The sequence below is a fragment of the Patagioenas fasciata genome, chromosome 1, assembly GCF_037038585.1.
Source record: "Patagioenas fasciata isolate bPatFas1 chromosome 1, bPatFas1.hap1, whole genome shotgun sequence".
Lineage (NCBI taxonomy): Eukaryota > Metazoa > Chordata > Aves > Columbiformes > Columbidae > Patagioenas > Patagioenas fasciata.
The window spans coordinates 3079283-3098758 of NC_092520.1; the positions used below are offsets into that span (position 1 = coordinate 3079283).

At 46.2% G+C, this 19476-nt stretch overlaps 1 protein-coding gene across 4 annotated transcripts in view; it reads left to right on the forward strand.

The window, feature by feature from the left end:
• GDPD5 (glycerophosphodiester phosphodiesterase domain containing 5) overlaps window positions 1-19476 on the forward strand; it is a 194579-nt gene that overhangs the window by 22080 nt on the left and 153023 nt on the right. Inside the window, exon 1 of one of the 4 annotated variants that reach the window (XM_071814438.1) lies at window positions 16725-16746. The exons of the other annotated variants lie outside the window; for them this stretch is intronic. The gene's annotated coding sequence lies outside the window, so the exon portion shown is untranslated. Of the gene's footprint in view, window positions 1-16724; window positions 16747-19476 lie in introns of those variants that run through there. 4 annotated transcript variants of the gene reach the window in all.

Below are 19476 nucleotides of genomic sequence, written 5' to 3' on the forward strand. Positions count from 1 at the left end.
CTGAGGACCCAGAGCTGGACCAGCACTGCAGGGGGGTCTCACCAAAGCGGAGCAGAGGGGCAGAATCTTCTCCCTCCACCTGCTGCTCATGTTCCTTCTGATGCAACCCAAGATATGACTGGCCTTCTTGGCTGTGAATTTTATCTTGATTTGGAAATAAGATGGAGTAGTTTTAGTAGCAGGACATCTTCTCATGGGTAGCGATGTGCTGGGGCATGGCTGTGGGGACTCAACACTCCACTGGAGAACCACCTGGACAAGCCTCATGCATGACTGACTAATTAATCCCTTATGTAGAGGTGGGAATCAAGTTGGGTGACATCTTAAGGGTCTCCCGAGCACTGTGCTTCAGACACATCCCTCTCTTTGCTGCCAGCACAGCCTAGATAAACACCCTCAGCTGGTCCCTGCCAATGTCCTCTCCTTTGCTTGGTGGAAAGCTCCTTTCCAGAGCGTCACTAGGAACTTGTGAGAAGATATCATTAGGGAAAGAGTTGTGTCTGACCTGATACTGCTGCTGTAGCATTGAAACATAGATATTTATAGGAAAAAGTTTGAAGATAATGGAGCTTGTGAATGATAAGCAGACATGTCCTGTTTCCTTTGGGAAGAGGTGCAAACATGTGATGTTTCTAGCTTTAAATAAACAGGTGGAGAAGAGTGCTTTGAGATTTTTGCAGCATTTAACATCACTTAAAGTCCAAGCACATGAGTGCTTTGCCTTGTCCAGCCATCAAGGGGAGATGATTTCTATAACAATCAGTTAAAGGTTGCCCTGACCTATGCTTGGAGGGACCAGGAATGATCCAACATACAGTGAAGCTGCACTCCAGGGTGCTGGGGTAGGACAGGGCAGAGACCTGAGATCCAACAGTGGGTCATCACAGCTGTTGGCAGTGAAGGGCAGGATTGCTTTGGTGGGATTAGCACTAAATGCTGTGTGTAGAAGGATGCTTTGAGGCTTCAGATACTTTGAAATTCTCCTATTTGAAGGAGAAGGCTGGGACAGTTTCAGTAAAAACACCCCCAAACCTCAAATGATACGGTTACTGTGTGACTGTTACGTGCTAATGGGATTTAATTTCTGCAGAGCTTTTGAGGAGAGGAAAAAGTGCCTCAAAGGACCATAGGTATTTTGGGAAAGGCTTAAGTGAAATAAAATTCAGCTGTGATCACATTACAGAGGAGGGGCTTGGAGTTCACTGAGCAGGAGCAATGAGTTTCACCATCGTTAAATAGGATGTGGGCACATGTCCTTGGGGTCCTCCCTGTTGGAGAGAGGGAGATCTTCTTAGTGGAAGAGGGATACGTAAGGGAACACAGAATCATGGAATGGTTTGGGTTGGAAAGGACCTTCCCAGCTCCCCCAGTGCCACCCCTGCCATGAGCAGGGACATCTTCACCAGCTCAGGTTGCTCAGAGCCCTGTCCAGCCTGGCCTGGGATGTCTCCAGGGATGGTTCAGCCACCACCTCTCTGGCCAACCTGGGCCAGGCTCTCACCACCCTCAGGGCCAACAATTTCTTCCTCATGTCTGGCCTGATTTTCCCTGCTTTAGTTTAAAACCATTGGGTCTGCTGGCTTTCCCACAAAAGCTGCTGAAAAGCTTGAGACATCTTGCTACCGTGGGCTGTATTTGAATTCATTACCCAGTGATGATCTGCTGCATTTCGCTCCTATTTCCTCACGTTGTATGGGCTCTTGGGAGGTACCGAGCAGCACAGTGAAAGCACAGACCTGTTGTCTTGCTGGGGGTAGAGGAATAAAGAGTCCGGTTCAGCCTTTGCAAATTGGAAGGGAAGGGGAAGGTGGAAGGTTTCCTTCCTGGGGAAAAGGGCTGGTAATGCAGCTCGGGGAAAATCAAACAAAGCAGCTTCTCTTCCCTTCTGGCTCAGAGCGGGTGTGTGATGTCAGGGTGAAGCTGGGTCTTCTCAAAGACTGAGGTTCCTTTTCTTTTGTAAAGGGGTGAGCTTGGGGGATTGGTTCATATGCTTTTTTTTTTTAATTAAATATCTCAAACAATGCTGCTTCCCCTTCCTTGGAGCAATTGTTCCCTGTGTGACTGACTCTCTTCCTTCCCTTTCCTCTCCATCGTGGGAAGCGCTCTCCTGATGAGGTATGGGCTCAACTTTAGTCTCTGCTTTACATTCCTTTGTCTTGCTCGGGTTCCTCTTATTATTTTATATTTTCTGCCTGGATCCTCATCACAGGGTCCACAAAACCAGATGTTTGAGTGCTGATGGAGAGAATTACTTATTGGGGCAGCTTCTACCTGCTAGAGACATAGGACTGTTAAGACTGAGAGGCTTCGTAGTACCACTGGGTTTCATCCCTCAAGTTGATGTGGCCTCTTCTTGGGAAGGCTTCTTTCTTCCTTAAGGAAAAGCTGGTTATTTTGTGATCAGCTCGGTTTCAAAGCTTTTAAAACACATCAATTTTAGGGCACATGACTTCTTTTTAAATGCTTTTTTTTTTAGATTTTATCTTTTACTTTTCCATGTACAATGCCCACGAATGCATTGCTCCCTGCTGTCAGGCCTTCCAGACTCCGAGGAGAAGAGGTGAAGCCAAACTAGACAGTGGATCTGAACAGCTATCAGCCACATGGGTAAATGGAGACAGACATCCACCTCTTCATTTGCAGCAGGGGAAGAAGAGAATAGTGGAGATACTGTCCATCTCAGACTAGTCAGTAGTTTGCAAATAACTTGATGAAGTGCTAAAACTGTGCAAATCTCTGCTTTTGGATTATATCAAACCCGTATACAATCTGCTATACAAAAAATGGCCTTGAATGCTGCTGATGAGGACATGGGCTTGTTGGAGAGGGTCCAGAGGAGGCCATGAAGATGATTAGGAAGGGGATGGAACAGCGTTGCTGGGAGGACAGGCTGAGATAGTTGGGGTGTTCAACTGGAGAAGAGAAGCTCCGGGGAGACCTTAGTGTGGCCTTTCCGGACTTAAAAGGGGCCCATAAAAAAGATGGGGACAGACTTTGAGCAGGGCCTGTTGTGATAGGACAAGGGGTGATGGTTTTAAACTAAAGGAGGGAGATTCAGACCAGACGTGAGGAAGAAATTGTTGGCCCTGAGGGTGGTGAGAGCTTGGCCCAGGTTGGGCAGAGAGGTGGTGGATGAACCATCCCTGGAGACATCCCAGGCCAGGCTGGACGGGGCTCTGAGCAACCTGAGCTGGTGAAGATGTCCCTGCTCATGGCAGCGGGTTGAGCTATTATAGATGAACTTCAGAGATCCCTTCCAACATAAATGATTCTGTGATAAGGTTGGATTTGTTCTCCAAGAGCGTTTCCAAGGAATATCTGTTATGAATTAGGCCTCAAGAGAGCAGCACGAGAAAGATGCTCATCTGTTCATGAAACCTTCACTTTGGGTGTATGGATTGACTTGGCCCTGGACGATTCATGGTGTGCCATATGCAGAAACAATAAACCCTTGGGTATTACAGGCTTGAGGATAGAAGTAACCACCTGATTATGTAGTTACTTTGCTATGACCTACTTCTTTTTTAAAATCTCCCCTAGACGCCATGACACAGCAGATAAGAACTTCCAGGTCCTTTCAACATCTATCAGAAGAGCTTCCTGCAGGGAGCTGTCGGTGATTTATGCCAGGGAGGAAGAGGAAAGGCGGCTGGTGTGGATGTTTCATGATAGGCTTTGGATGATTTAGGTCATGGAGTGAGCTGGGAAGGCCACAGTGAACTGGTGGGTTTTGCCCTCTCCTGTTAGGTGGAAATCACATGGTCTAATTAAGCAACAGCAGTTCTTGATAATATGTTTTAAGGGATTATATCATGCTTCAACAGAATGGGGCATGCAGCCAGGACACATTCATCCTGTTGATAAGGCCAACGCCTACTGTAAATACAATTATTAACAGTCTGAGCCTGTGTGAGATGCTTGAATGAAAGCTGTAACTTGAGAATAAGCAAGAAGCTCAGAGAAGCCCACAGTGGGTATTTAAAACCTTGTGCCCTTGGGTGGTGGCAAACTACCTCCTTCTGTAGAGTATATAATTAATTTTATGGAGAAAAGCGAACCTAAATCCTTTCAGCTGCAACTTGTATGTGATGAAATGGATTTCAAAGACTGTCCTGGTGTCCAGGGTCGGTCCTGGGGCACTGGGATGGTGTTGATCTGTCCTTTTGTGCATAGATTTTGGAGCTGGATCCCTTGACGTTGTGCAGCTCATAGATGTTTGTGCTCATTCATCAGTTTGCAGAGCAGCAATAAAATGCTGCAGCTACAAGATCTATTCTAGCAAATTGGTGTGTAAATGCTTTTTTTCCTAGCAAATTAAAGCCTTGGGGTTGGAATTCAGGAGGAAGAAGAAACTGAACAGTGAGAGCACATCTGCACTTTGCTAAAAATTGCTGGTGTAGATGAGGGAGAGGGTGTTGTCTCCCTGGAGTACAAAGCTGATGAGCATCTGAACTTTCCACTTGGCACAGCTGGAGATGAAGTCCTCTCATGGGGTGGGTGACCATTCCAATCCCCAGAGCTGGGAAGGTGTATGTAGGTGATTTAATCAAACTCTGCTGCAGAAACTCATTGTGGGAGTGGAAAGCTCGGATTTGTGTTGACTTGAACTGGAGGTTTGCATGGCTGGATGCTCTGGGGGAGCGTGGTCCTCTAAGGAAAACATCTCATGCAGTAACGTGGAGGCTGAGGCCAATTTTTCTGGAAATTACGTTAGTGTCTGGCTTGGATCCTACAGTAGATGTCAATTCAAGGACACGTGGTGAGAACTGTGATACAGCTGTAATGAATAATCAGCCAACTCTGAGGATTTAACACCACTGTCTGGTTCCAGTGGAGCCCAGAGGGTAAGTCTGGGGTCCAATTGTCTCTAGAAGGCTCCAACTTTACCCAGCAATGTAACATTCAAGTTTTCTGGCTTCAGTGGCATTACTAATGGGTCAGCTGAATTGTTCCTGGATCACTTTGATCTGCTGGTTGCCCTTACAAAGCCAATGCGGCTAATGAAAAATTGGGTGACTTTTCCATTGTTAAAGCAAGAATCCTCCAAAAAATGAATGTGTCAGAACAGTGGTTTAGTTCACACGTTAACTCCATTGGTGGAATCATCCATTCTAGTGTTTCTACTGGAATTTTTTAGGGGTTATTTTAAAATTACTTTCTTTAACCTCCTTCCTTCACACATAACAAGGAAGAACCAGAAATGCCAAGGCATTGGGCAGCCCAGGTGAGGTGAAGCCTGGCCTAAACATGATTAATTCAATTTAGAGAAGCAAATTAAAAGGTTAGAGGAGTGTGAATATGTTGCCTGGCCTTAATGTGACTTTCTATAGGAGTGGAGGACAAGACACAGGAGTACTCCAGGCTGCAGAGATGAGCGTTGAGACTCTTGTATGAACTGCAGTGGTTTCCCACCTCTGATTGTGTTTTTCTCATGTGGTGACAGAGCTCAGTACCAAGCACCCTGGATTTTGGAAAGGATGAGATGTTGCTTGCAGGAGATGTTGATGAGTGGGTGCTACATGGGCCAGGCTTTGGGAAGGTGAGAGCAACTCTAAGTCCTTCTGGATCTACATGAATGGAAGTTACCTCCCGGCAGATATTTTGCGCACAAAACAAATGGGCTAAATCTGTATTGTCGATGTGCTACACAGCAAATCTAACACTTGCTTTGACCAAGGTGGGTTTTTATTTTCCTCTTTGTTTTTGGGAGTCCATGGGCACCATGAGATGCCAGATGACTTCCTTCCTACGTATGCAAGAATGAAGGTTGTTTGGTGTCTTGGAGAACTGAAACCAATGCAAATTCTCACTCTGGCGTCTCCTGTGAGCTGTTAATTAAGCATGAGTTTGTCTTACGTACTTTATTAAAAAAATAATCTTTTTTGTGCCCTTTTCAAAGCATGTGGAGATTAGGAATTGCACGTAATCCTCTGAAATGATTATTGACTGAGAATTGTTTGGAAATGATGCTGTACCGAAGCATCTGTCCTTGCCGTATCCCGGTCATTGTGAGGCTTTACCTGCATCTGCAGCGGTCGAAAGCCAGATGTATTTTTAGACGGTGTTTAAATAGACGTTGTCAAAAGTGTGCAACGGTGTCTCATGGGGACACGGGTGGTTGCACAGAGGATTTTTCTCTTGTATTGAGAGCTCATTTGAGCATTGTGGGAAGCACAGAGGGGATGCTGATGTGGGAGAACTGGAATGGTGGTGGCTGTAACACCTAAAATGCTACCCCCGATGCTGATGAGCAAAACTGTTATGTTGCTCTCTCTGATTTCTTATTGCTGCTTTTAATTGAAAAGCAACCACAAACTGAGGAGCTACTAGGAGATATGCAGGAAACTGAGTGTCTCTGTAGCAGGGGTCCAAACACTGGAATGTGGACGTGGTGCTGGCCAGGCTGGAGGATCTGGGGCTTAAGACACCTCTTGGATGGCTTATTCAGGGAGGTGGGCTGAGATTTCCCCCTTACCTCCTTTTGGGAAGTGAAAACCTGTTCTCCAGGGCATCCCTTGCTGGAGGAGGATGGCACAAGTTTGGGGATAAGTCCTGTAGACACCAACTGGGATACTCTTCCAAGCACTGCACATACAGCTCCGCTTCTATGCAAGGAAAAACATCACTGGCTTGTCTAGAAATGTCGAATAAGTCTCCAGTCTAATCTGCAGGAGCCCTTAGATTGCTGGAGCCTGTTTTGAATCAGAAGTGCTCCACAGATACAGCTGTAGTAGTGTTGTTTTTCTGAAGTGCTGATCCGCTTCCTTCCTTTCCAATTCCTCAAAAGAAAACAAGTCAGTTGATTTAGGCACCAGAATCCGCTGCTGACTCTGCACAAGTTGTTTGCTCTTCTCTTGTGTCCTTTTCCTTTCTTCCTTAGCTGAATTGCCCCAGAGTTTGGGCTCCAGTGAAGGTACTTCTGGAAAGTCTTCAATGTGAAGCTGATCCAGGGGCATAGAAAAGAGGAGCAGGAGAACAGAGTCAATACTTAACGATGTCACCAGATATATAGCATAAGGAGGTTGTAGCAAGGGGGGGTCGGGCTCTGCTTCCCAGGAACAAGCACCAGGAGCAGAGGAAACGGCCTCAAGTTGCACCAGGGGAGGTTGAGATTGGATGTGGGGAACAATTTCTTCCCCAAAGGGCTGTGGGGCATTGGAACAGGCTGCCCAGGGCAGTGCTGGAGTCACCATCCCTGGAGGGTTGGACAGACGGACATGAGGTTCTCAGGGACATGGGGTAGTGCCAGAGCTGGGTTAACAGTTGAAGTCTATGATCTTGAGTGTTTTTTCCAACCAGAATGATTTTATGGTGGAGTCTACTCTTTAAAGCATATCCCTCTTGAAAGTCTATAAAGTTGATCTCCCCACTGTCCTATCACAGAATCATTGAGGTTGGAAATGACCCTTAAGATCATCGACATCTATGCCAAGAGTTTTGTATGTGAGTGGTCTGGTGACCATCACTTTGAGTGCTGGACCTTACACTTTTGGTGGGACCATGTTGTGAAGAGCCTGGGAGGCTCTTTGCCTCTTGGGGTGAGTTCTGGGCTCCTGTACACCACCATATCTCTCTGGTTTGGTCCCCAGACAAACCACGTGCAAAGACATCAGTCTTAACTTGATGCTACAGAAAGCCATGGAGGACTTTGTGTCAGGTCCTTTGGGACAGGGACTGTGAATGTCGTGGTGGAGCAAGTCCATGCTGCTGTTGTGACGGTGACTTCAGCTCCTGTTCAGCCTGACCTTAGTTGTCTGAATCACCCTGTTTAATCCCTGTACTTATTTAAAATTGTTGTCAACAGAGCGTCTGAGCAGAGATTAGCGGCGGATGACTGAGGCTGCCTGCAAAAGCACGAAGAGAAAATGGAAGCATTTCTAGAGCTAAAAATTATCCCAAATTATTATTATTATTATTTTTTTGTTGTTAATTAGCTTTGTGTTTGGAACAACAATTACTAGAGAGCTGCCTCAAGGGCTGTAGTGCAAAGAGACACCTAATGCAAGGACTCCTTTTTCCCAAAGTAAAACTATCTCAGTTCTCTGCTGGCCTCCGTGAGCCAGGTGACTTCGAGGTGACATCTGTGGGGTGGCCCAGCCGCTTGTGTTGCTCTGACTGATCCGCACTAATGCCCTGTTTGTAGAGTCGAGCCTGTTTTGCTAATAATAGGCAGCTTTATGGGAGATAAGCGCCAGACTGACCTTATCTGTGCCCGTCACGTTTGGCCTTAGGGGAGCTTAGTAACTCGTGTTTCACATGGTGGGGTGTGTGTGGGGAAATAAAGGAGGAAAATATAGTTTTTAAACTATTGAAGATGATGTTGGAAGGGAAGGACGAGTTAAAGAATCCCCCAGGTGTGCATGGTATAGATGGAATCGCCTCTAAAACCATAGAATCATGGAATAACTTTGGTTGGCGAAGACCTCTGTGATCATGGTGGCTTGTACTGGCCCAAGTCATGTCACCTGGGACTTTCCCACCCTTTTGGGATGGCTGACAGTGACATGGCATGTGCCTCACTCCAACCCAATTCCCTGCATCTCCTGGAACCCCCAGGAAGAAATTAATCTCTCTGGTTTGGGGCTGTGTTGGCCAGAATGGAAGACAATCAAACCTTTTGTCTTCTAGGCTGTTCTGCATCAGGGACTGCACTATAGGGTACAAGAGCCATGTTCATTTTAAGAAGAATAGGGTACTGGTCCTGCGTGTTTTTCTGTGTCATTCCCTGCAAGATGATCACTGACATCACACATTAAAACCTGGTCTTTGGAAATTCTGTGCATAGGCATTTTTTGGGCCCCTTTATGGGGAAAGGCTGATGCTTAGCATCCAAACTGGTGCTCAGCCCAAACTAGAGCCTGGTGTTGAATTCTTAATTACACCAGCTCACTACACCTAAGGTCATCTGCTCTTCTAATTGCTTACAGTTAAAAATCAGCCCAGAAATCCTGACTCTGCTTTATGTGCTCTTTTCAGTGTCTGTGCCTTCTGGGTATGAATTTAGCGTGGAACGGTGCTCTTCAGATGTTTCAAAAGCTGCCTACAGAAATACCATGAGGAAAGCTAACGTGAGGGCAAACTTTCTGGGAGATGAGTGTGTTTGCTTCTGCTTTTCGTTTGGTGGAAAGACTCAGAGTGTGTGTGTAAAGCTGCACATTGGTTTTATTAACTAGCAAAGTCTCCTGGGCAGGTGGGATCTACTCTTCTCCTCTCCTAGGCATTTCAATAAAAGATTACAGCAAGGAAAGATGTTAGTGAATATTTATGAGGAGTAACTGCTTTATTCCTTGGTGTACTTGCATTTCTGTTATCTCGTTATGCCCCTGTTTATTCCTGAAGCAGCAGAAGGTTATGGTGACATGTATTAAGATGCCAGCTGTAGTCTGTCATGGTCACACAGTGGCAGTCCTTGTGGGCTGTTGACTTGGGGGGGTCATTTGTTGCTAAATACCATTGTGACAGCAGCAGTGCTCTTGTGGCAGAGGAAATTTTGGTAGTATTTAAGGGTATTGTTCTTGTTTCAGGCTGAGAAAGTTTGTTTGGCTTGTTCAGCCTGGAGAAGAGAAGCTCTGGGACAACCTTATTGTGGCCTTTCTGTACTTAAAAGGGGTCGATAAAGATGGGGATGAACTTCTGAGCAGGACTTTAATCTCTGTTGCAATAGGACAAGGGGTGATGGTTTTAAACTAAAGGAGGGAGATTCAGGCCGGACATGAGGAAGAAATTGTTGGCCCTGAGGGTGGTGAGAGCCTGGCCCAGGTTGGGCAGAGAGGTGGTGGATGAACCATCCCTGGAGACATCCCAGGCCAGGCTGGATGGGGCCCTGAGCAGCTTGTGCTGGTGAAGATGTCCCTGCTCATGGCGGGGGTGGCACTGGGGGAGCTGGGAAGGTCCCTTCCAACCCAAACTGTTCTGTGATTCTGATGCTTCATGTGAGAGTGAACCACCAGCTTCTGTGGATGCTGTGGACTTGTGTTGGACCAGGGATGCCTGGGAAAGCATTGATGTGTTCTCCTCAAGGTGTTTCTTGGACACTTGAGCTAACTTGTTACTTTAATGCTGGCCTGTTCTTCATGGTAGAAGTTCTGTGAGCTCTTAGTGTCGAGGAGTTCTTTTTAAACCTGTGAATGGAAAAAGTGGGGGTAGAAATAGTCCAAAGTAAACGTGGTGCCATGCTTGATGTCATCTGCTGCCACGAACTGGGAGGATGGTGGGACAAAGGGTTGACAAGAGGTGACACGTGTATAACCATGTTGAAAGACTGACTGGTTCCCCAGAGCACCAGCTGAGCTGTAAATGCCTGACGTCAAGTTATGGGTCAGGCGAGGGCACTCTTTACATCCTGTAATTAACATCTGTGCAGTTAATCACCAGGACTGGGAGACGCTGGATTGGAGTCACACTCTCTGTTGTGGTTGGATCCCTGTCCCAGAGATGACAGGAGGCTAATAACAAAGATGTGTTGACTTGGACTAATTTATCCTCCTTCCCCCCACCTCCCTTCCAGCATATGTTTGCAGCATATAAATCAACATCTTTATACATCAGTGCTTTGACTTTAATTTCTTCCTCCTTTTTCTTTTCTGGCCTCTTGGAAAACAAGGTTTATGCAACTTTCTGGTTTTTCTTTTTAACACGTGAACCTGTGGGGCAGATTAAAGAAAACTTAACAAAGTTGGAGATTTGAATGCAGCATTTCTGTGCAAGCCGGTGCTTGGTGGGACATCAGAGCTGCTTGTGGGAAGCCAAGCTGAGACCTTGGTAGGTCGCACCACCATTTCTTCGACTCTTGGAGACCTGAGTGACTTAAATACTGTTCAGTGCAGCTGAGAATCTAATGTTTGACAGAGAACTGTGCTCTGAGATATGTTAATAGCTTGCTGGAGTGATTAACCTTGCAAAGTAGGAATTGCGATGTATTGATTCCTCCCTACCGCTGTCTCTTGTTTGGTGAATGCCGTTCTCATTAAGGCTGTGAAAGAAAAAAGTCATTGGCCCTCCTTGGTTTAATGGAAACTTCAGAGGATGCAATTACAGTCTCCTACAGAAGGATGGAGAAAGAGAAATGGGGGTGATGACTTGACATCTCCTCTTCCATTGTGAAACCTCAGATACCCCTGGGCTCCCTCAATCCCAGGTGAATCCCAACCACTATTAAATGCAACCGGCTGCTCTCTTAGCAGTTGGTCTTTCTTTTTCTGCTGTGGAAATGTCTTTGCTGCTGTGAAGGTTTAAACCCTACTTTGTGTGACTTGCTTTGTCCTTTTGATTGATTGCTATTAACTTGCCTCAGAGGTGAAGGTTAATCCATATGCTCTCTTTCATCTCGCTCTAAATTGTGTATAAAGGCTTTAGTTCTGAATCTAAAGAGGTTAGAGGTGGTGAGGGATAAAATACAGCTCTCCTAGCAGATGGTGAAATGACCTTGTTAAAACTTGAGGCCATTAAGGCTCCTAAAACTGCTAGGTCTGTAAGAGAAGAGACACAGTTAATTAACATTTATCCAAATATGCTAGGGAGCTACGTTACATCCTTATCTCCCTAAGAACATTAGGGAAGGGTTGATCTACCTTCGTATCTCAGAGTGGTGAGGAAGAAGCAAGTTCTGGTCCAGAAGCTGTGTAGTAGGACAGTGCTGAAGCCACTGTTGATCTCTTCTCCCAAGTAGCAAGTGATAGGACCAGAGGAAACGGCCTCAAGTTGTGCCAGGGGAGGCTGAGGTTGGATGTGGGGAACAATTTCTTCCCCCAAGGGCTGTGGGGCATTGGAACAGGCTGCCCAGAGCAGTGCTGGAGTCACCATCCCTGGAGGGTTTAAAAGATGTTTAGACAAGGTTCTTAGGGACATGGGTTAGTGCTAGAGTTAGGTTAGGTCAATGGCTGGACCCTATGATCTTGGGGGTCTCTTCCAACCGAAATGATTCTGTGATTCTAGAAGGTTGAGCTCCAGGAAAAATTGGGGTGTGATTCTCACCACTGAAGATGGTACAGAGCCTCTGGAATAGTTTGTTAGTAGCTTGTGGTATATATGCTTTTTGGGGTGATGCCCCAAAGGTAGCCTGTGTGCATCAGTGTATGAGTTCATATATATTCAGCACATTATTAAAATTATCTAGAAAAGGCCAGGAAAGGATCCCAACTCAGTTGTAGAGAACTGGGAGAAGAGGAAGAATGACTGAGAAGCAACTTATTTCCCAGCTAACGAGTTGCTTTACCAGCATGGAATTGTTGGAAGAGAAGCTGAGGTGATATGGAAGAAGGGACAGGTGTCTGTTGGGGCAGATATTAGATGTGCTTGTAGCTTTGCTGTCTACCTACCCTTTTTGGATCTGGTGGGGATGGGGTTTGGTATTTTCTAAGGTTCACAGCAGCCCAAGAATTTCTGCCTTCAGTTATGGAAAAAAGCTTGAGGGCACAAATAGAGCAGAGTGACCCAAGATACCGGCAGCGCTCTATTCAGCAGGCAGCACAGCTTGTATATTGGGTTTCCTGCACACAAATTGCTGTGCCTTTCCTAGAGGGGCAGTTGCCATGTTCCCCAAAGGATGAAGAATGGAGAGCGGGATCACCATGAGCTCAGTATATTTTTTCCCTCGTTGTTTTGAGCAAGATGTGCTGTTGCGCTCCTGCAGTAGCTATTACCATGACAAGAAAAAACACCACCACCACCACAAAACTTTAATTGAGGTATATTTCTACCACTCAGCAGCAAGTAGAACTCAACAGCTCATCTCATCAGCTGCAAAAGGATGGACCTGCTGGAGAGGGGCCAGAGGAGCCACAGAAATGATCCAAGATTGGAACAGCTCTGCTGGGAGGAAAGGCTGAGAGAGCTGGGGTGTTCAGCTGGAGAAGAGAAGCTCCGGGGAGACCTTATTGTGGCCTTTCTGGACTTAAAAGAGGCCAAGAAGAAAGATGGGAACAGACTTTTGAGCAGGGCCTATTGTGATAGGACAAGGGGTAATGGTTTTAAACTACAGGAGGGGAGATTCAGGCCAGTCATGAGGAAGAAATTGTTGGCCCTGAGGGTGGTGAGAGCCTGGCCCAGGTTGGCCAGAGAGGTGGTGGCTGAACCATCCCTGGAGACATCCCAGGCCAGGCTGGATGGGGCTCTGAGCAACCTGAGCTGGTGAAGATGTCCCTGCTCACGGCAGGGGTGGCACTGGATGAGCCTGGAAGGTCCCTTCCAACCCAAATTATTCAGTGATTCTTTGATTCTATGACTTGTTCAGAGCTGGCTTGAGCCCTTGGTGCAGCAGCCCAGGTGTGTGTGAAAGCAGAGGCAGCCACGTCCTGCCAGCAACCTTGAATGACCTGCTAAACTCTTGTAGCCTTCTGAAGAGCAGCCAACAAATCTGGTGGGGGTTGACTGGTTAAGTTATGTGGCCAAATGGGTTTGGCAGGTGGCCGACAGGACAGAGAGGCTGCTCAGAACAAATATTTTTGTCTGAACCCTTGGGCTGTTTACAGGCTGGTTTTGATGGGAAAGATTGAGTGTTTTATTTAACATCGCAGCTCTTCCTTCTGTAGGGTGGGAGAGGGAGGTGGTTTATTTTTAAGCTGCATCCCATGAAGCTGGAGGAAGTTGTTCTGCTTGGTGTTCCGTTAACTGCAGCCAAGCTTCCCTGCAGCCCTGTAGAGAAGTCGTGGGCAAGTGAATTATCCAGGTGGTGCTTGAATGTTCCAAACTTTCTGGAAGATGCCAGAAAGGAGGAATCGCCTGCAAGGTTGTGCTTAAGTGTTTTCATAGGTAGTGGTGACCAGGATACCACATCCTACAACAGCTGGAAGTTTACTTGGATGCTTGGGAGACTGGAAGAACCCCAAATACCGTGTATGTGTTCCTTGTTTATTTAAACATGAAAACTATATCAGATATACCACTAGAGCCCAGGGTAGTGGCATCTGTTATTGGGGGATGAGAACTCAAAGGACTTGTGGTGATTCACCTGCTGTCCTTTAGGATGAAACCAATCTTTCCTCAATCAGTGCTGATAAACAGACTCTTCAAATTGGAGCTAGCTGATTCCTGGTGTTTTATCTATTTTCTTGCAACACAATCCCTGAACAGCCTTTAAACTTGAATTACATCTTTCTGCCCAACATCCTTATGATGCTGATAATCCTTCACTAGTTTACATCCCTTCATCCCCAAATATTTATGTGCAAATAAACAGAGGAGCAACAAATCTGACTTGCGATCACAGAGCTCTGACCATTTTAAATACAAACTGGGCTTAGCTCTCAGTTCTCTCTTAGTCTTAGCTGTATGACTGTCTTTCCACGTGATAAATTACCAGTATTTATTGGTCTTTTGACAGACAGGTTTCCCAAGGGAAAGGAAGGAGACTGGCTGAACAAAGCTTTCTCTATAATCAGAGTTTGCAGTAGGCTTTGGACAGAAATTGCATTTGCTGGCCAGTACAGCAAGGATTTTATGGCTCAATCTATAACTGCATTTATGCCAGCCAGGAGGTTTGGGAAATGCTGAATAATATAGCTTAGACTGTATCGTTAAGAGATGAATGTGTATAATATATGATAGTATTTGCTTGTTAAGGAATGATGAGAAATGAGTGTGTTTCTGGAAATGCATCGCTGGACACAGCTTTAGATCCTGGTTTCTCCCTCTGGGATATGGGACTGTCAGTGCTGCTCATGTTCCTGATGCTTGAAATCTGGCAGGTAACTTCTACCCCCTGTGGGCACCATGTGCTTTTATGCTCGTGCTGGAAAAGCGCTGAGACTTGGAGCTGTTCATAAAACTGCTACTCTTGCTTTTCCCAAATTCTTTTCAGCTGGCTGCAAAAAGCCAAGAACATCCAATAATTTCCAGCCGAGCTTCTCTCCAGCAGCACCAGGTGTGGGCAAAAGCCAATTGCATTGTGTCTCCTGGGTGAAGCAAGATGTGGCTGTGTAAAATGAGCTGGATCTTCGGTTGATTTAAGATTGATTAGTCTTGCTTATTGTTGTGTTTATTCTATAGCGTCTCATGCTGGAACGGCTTGGTGCTTTAATGAGGATATTTTGCAATAACACATCTCTGGGACTAATCAAACCTAAGTTGATGGTTAATCCAATCAACTCATGCCCGTGTGAGATCAGATTAAACTTTTTTCATCTGAAATGCTTTCTTGTATAGAAAGGTGTGTGGAATAGGTTGGGAGGAAGATTTCTTATGGCTCCTTCTAAAAATTGCTCACCGTTTTTTACAAGCACACAGAAAATGTGAACCTTCAGAGGTGGGAAGTACCGTGGGGTGAATCTTGCATAAATGCTACTGGTTCCACTTCACCTATGGCTGTGGTAACTGGGCTGACTGGACTCTATCCTGCTGGGGTAAGAAGGGGCTGAAGGCCAGTGACTTGCTGCAGAACAACCTTGCAGCAGGTCATAGTCATTTCTGTTGGAAGAGACCCTCAGGATCATTGAATCCAACCATAACCTACCTATAGCACTAATGCATGTCCCTAAGAATCTCATTTATGTGTCTGTTCAACCCCTCCAGGGATGGTGGCTCCACCACTGCCCTGGGCAGCCTGTTCCAATGCCTGACAACCCTTTCCAGGAAGACTTTTTTCCTAATATCCAGTATAAACCTCCCCTGGTGCAACTTGAGACCACTTCCTCTCATCCTATCACTTGCTACTTGGTAAAATACACCAACACCCTCTATGCTACAACCTCCTTTCAGGTAGTTGGCTGGTGGCTTTTGGATAGATGGTCCATCATGAAGGCTCGAGAGCCTCAGCCTGCAAAATAAGAGTGAGAAGCATTCTCCAATGGAGGAGTTACTGAGTGAAATTCTTCCTGTTCTGGGTCCCTGTTCTTCTCTGGTCTTTTTCTTGCATCTCTGGCCTTTGAGCTAGAATGGCTTTCATGTGGATCTTGATCACAGAAGACACTGCGGTCCATGAGTGTCCGGTTGGGTTGTAGTCAAGCCAATGTGTGCATCACTTCAGTGGCTTTGTCCCTGTCCCCCTTTCCAATCTTGGAAGCTGGTTCTGAGAGAGGATTTACGAAGGCATCAGACATTCCACCTACCTGGAAGATGCTGTTCTTCCCCATCCTGCTTGAAGCAGAATTAAGGCAGGTCCTGGATGAGGACTCTGGTGGGAAATATTGAATCCAGGTCCTTCAGAGACCCCTGCTCATCCCACCTTCATCTGCTACTGGACTGGGTGTCATGGTCTTGTTCCCTGGGCTGAAGATCAGTTGTCCCTGCCTTGCAAGCAACGTGCAGGGAGCAGTGCGTGCCTGCAAGAGGCATCGCTGCAGAAATTGTGGCTGGTCTCCTGCTCATCTCTTGTCCTTGCAGAGCAGCAATAGCAGCTGCCTCGTGCCCTCTCCCAGCCAGGAGAGAGAAGTAGGTCAGAATTTGCATTCTTGCCCTGGTTTCTCTGCGTAACTTGCACACTTGTTTTTTTACAAGTCCTGTTTTCAAACAAGCTGTTCCTGTATGTGTGTGTTCCTCGGCCTCCCCTAAATCATAGGGTGAAGACTTAAATTCAGATGTATAACCGGGCTTTAATGTCTGTCTTCACTCTGAGAGCACTTCTGGGAGACTCCTCTGATTCCGAAGGGCTGATCCTAGCATGTAAACATCTGAAATAAATGCTTGAGACGGCGCCTTCATTTTTGGCTGTTGCATTGTCTGGATTGGGATTTAAATTTCTTTTCCTGTAGCTCTTTTTGCATGACAAGAGCAAGTAATTGGGATGAAATCATCCGTGCCGCACATGTGATGGTGAGATTTCTTTTCAGCTCTTCTCTGTGGGTTTTGTTGCTGGTTTGCGATGTCCTGATGCGGGGGAAAAAAAGACAAGATTGAGCACAGCAGACTCGTGGCAACTCGTGGATGTTGCTGGAGCGATGCAGGGCTGTTGAAGGATCGTTTTGTCACGGTTATGTGCACTGAGATAGAAAGAGATTTGTTGTAACAGCGCTCTGAAATAACAGGAGTGCCAGATGAGGGTTGGTGTGGTGGGGTGTCTAGTGTGGAGGTTGGGACAGGGGATGTCCCAAATAGCTGATGGGCTGCATGGTGGGGAGTGTCCTTGTGTTAACCTATAGGATTTAAGGTGTGAAGTGGTACCATCCATTAGCACCTTTTTAAAATTATTTTTTAAATTATTTATTTTTTTGCCCCCAGAGATCACAGTATGATGACAACTTATCTTCTTGTTTTGGGAGTGGACAGGGTCTCTTTCTAGGATTTCTAGCTCTCATTGCTGTTTCTTGTCCCCAGATGAAAACAAGATTTGGTTTTGTTTTGGCACTGGTGTGGCCAGCAGGCCCAGGGCAGTGACCGTCCCTGTGCTGGGACCTGGGGAGGCCAAACCGCCAATCCTGGGGGCAGTTTTGTGACCCTCACACCAAGAAAGGCCTTGAGGTGCTGGAGCGAGTGGAGAGAAGGGAATGGAGCTGGTGAGGGGCTGGAGCACAAGTGTGATGGGAGCGGCTGAGGGACCTGGGGGGTTCAGCTGGAGAACAGGAGCTGAGGGGAGACCTTCTGATCTCTGAACTGCCTGAAAGGAGCTTGGAGCCAGGGGGGTCGGGCTCTGCTCCCCAGGAACAAGCACCAGGAGCAGAGGAAACGGCCTCAAGTTGTGCCAGGGGAGGTTGAGGTTGGATGTGGGGAACAATTTCTTCCCCAAAGGGCTGTGGGGCATTGGAACAGGCTGCCCAGGGCAGTGCTGGAGTCACCGTCCCTGGAGGGTTGGACAGACGGAGATGAGGTTCTCAGGACATGGGGCAGTGCCGGGGTGGATAACACTTGGAGTCAATGGTCTTAAGCGTCTGTTCCAACCAAAATGATTCTACAATTCTGTGATTCCCCTGTGATTCAGCATCTCTAAGAGGTTTTTCAGTTAAAAAAAGAAACATAACATCCTTAAATTGGGTGAAAATTTTTGTAATGGAGGTTTTCAACATCTGATGGAAAGAAAAACTTGCTCCACAATTCTGCTCTTTCTTTGTGCAGGTGACTTGCTGTAGGCTTCTGTATGCACTTGAGGCCTATTTGCTCTTTTTGTTAGTCTGAAATATGAAGCAAACTGTGTGGTGTTGAAGACAGGTATATGGGTAAAAGTGACAGAAACTATCTTAAGGCAACATTATTATTTTAATGGATTTTTCACTTTTTTAAGGAGAGATAATATTTCACTACGTTGTATTTTTTGTAGTGTATACACATATCTAGCATTTTTCCAAGGAAGTTTCAGCATGGCTTACCTGGTGTCTTTGCTTTCTGCAAGAGAAACAACAACCTGAATCTGTCTCAGGCTTGTACAAATAGCAGGCGATGTCCTGTCCGTTCCTATTTGTGCCTCGTTTGCTAATGTTTAGCAGCCAAAAAGCGTCAGCAGCTTTGAGATGTCCCTGCCCAGGAATGACCTTTTGGGAGCCGAACTCTTCCCCATCCTGCCCTGCTGTTTGGTCTCTCTCCTTGGGGCTTTTGCACGTTCAAGCTTTGGAAGGCTGCTGAAAAGTAAATATAACAGAGTCTGAGTATTTTTGAAGGTTTGGAAGAATGTAATGTGAGGGTGGGTTTGGGAAGTGCAATGATTGCAATGAAAACACTCCTTGTTTTTGTTCCCTCTCGTACCTGCCATCCAGCCTGACGTTGGTGTTAATCCATACGGATGTCCCATTGTTCCCTTTGGGTATTCGGTTTTTAATTGCCCCGTTGTTTGAAAAGCAGAGTGTCTACATGCTGAGAGCCGCTTTTCAGAGTTGCGTGGCACGTGGGTGTATGAAAGATCATCTGGGGAGAAATGTTGTAGCAAAGGGTTATTGTCTTTCTGCTTGAAATAACCTTGGAACCGAAACACATCCTTGAACGTAGCTAATCCTCCCCACCCAGGGTGCTCAACCATCAGTATTTATATAGACATTTAAGGTAACATGGGTTTTTTTGGCCATAATACACCTTCTTTATCATGTATTCCTGTTTCCAGCAAAAAAAGGAGGGAGTCACATGCTGATTTTTGCAATGGTGCAATGTGGCTTTAGGCCCTGGATGATGCTGCAGTCAGACAGAAGTGCTGCAAAGGGCTTTTTACCCTTTGCTCAACATCCCTGTCTCTATAAAGAGCTTTTTTCTCTACATTGTGTTGCACCTTCCTTTCACTTCCAGGTGTGGTTTGGAGTATTATTTTTAGCGCTTAAACTTCTCGCTTCTCTCTGTTCAGTTGCTGATGCCCAAGTGCTGTTTGCTATTTGTACTTTGGGAGGGTGTCTCTGTGAAAAGCCTGTTCTGTGTGCCCTCGATAGCACCCGGATTGCTGCAAAGAATAAATCGATGACTGCTGAATCAAGGCATGAATCTGACATCCTTTGCCTAAATCTGGAATTTCTTCTCTGTTTTGCATGGATAAAGAACAGCAAAATGTTGGGGCTGTTGTGCAGGTGAACTCTCAGCCACCTCCTGTTGCCAGTTGTGAGTTTCGGAATGGTGTTAAACCCTCTTGTGAGG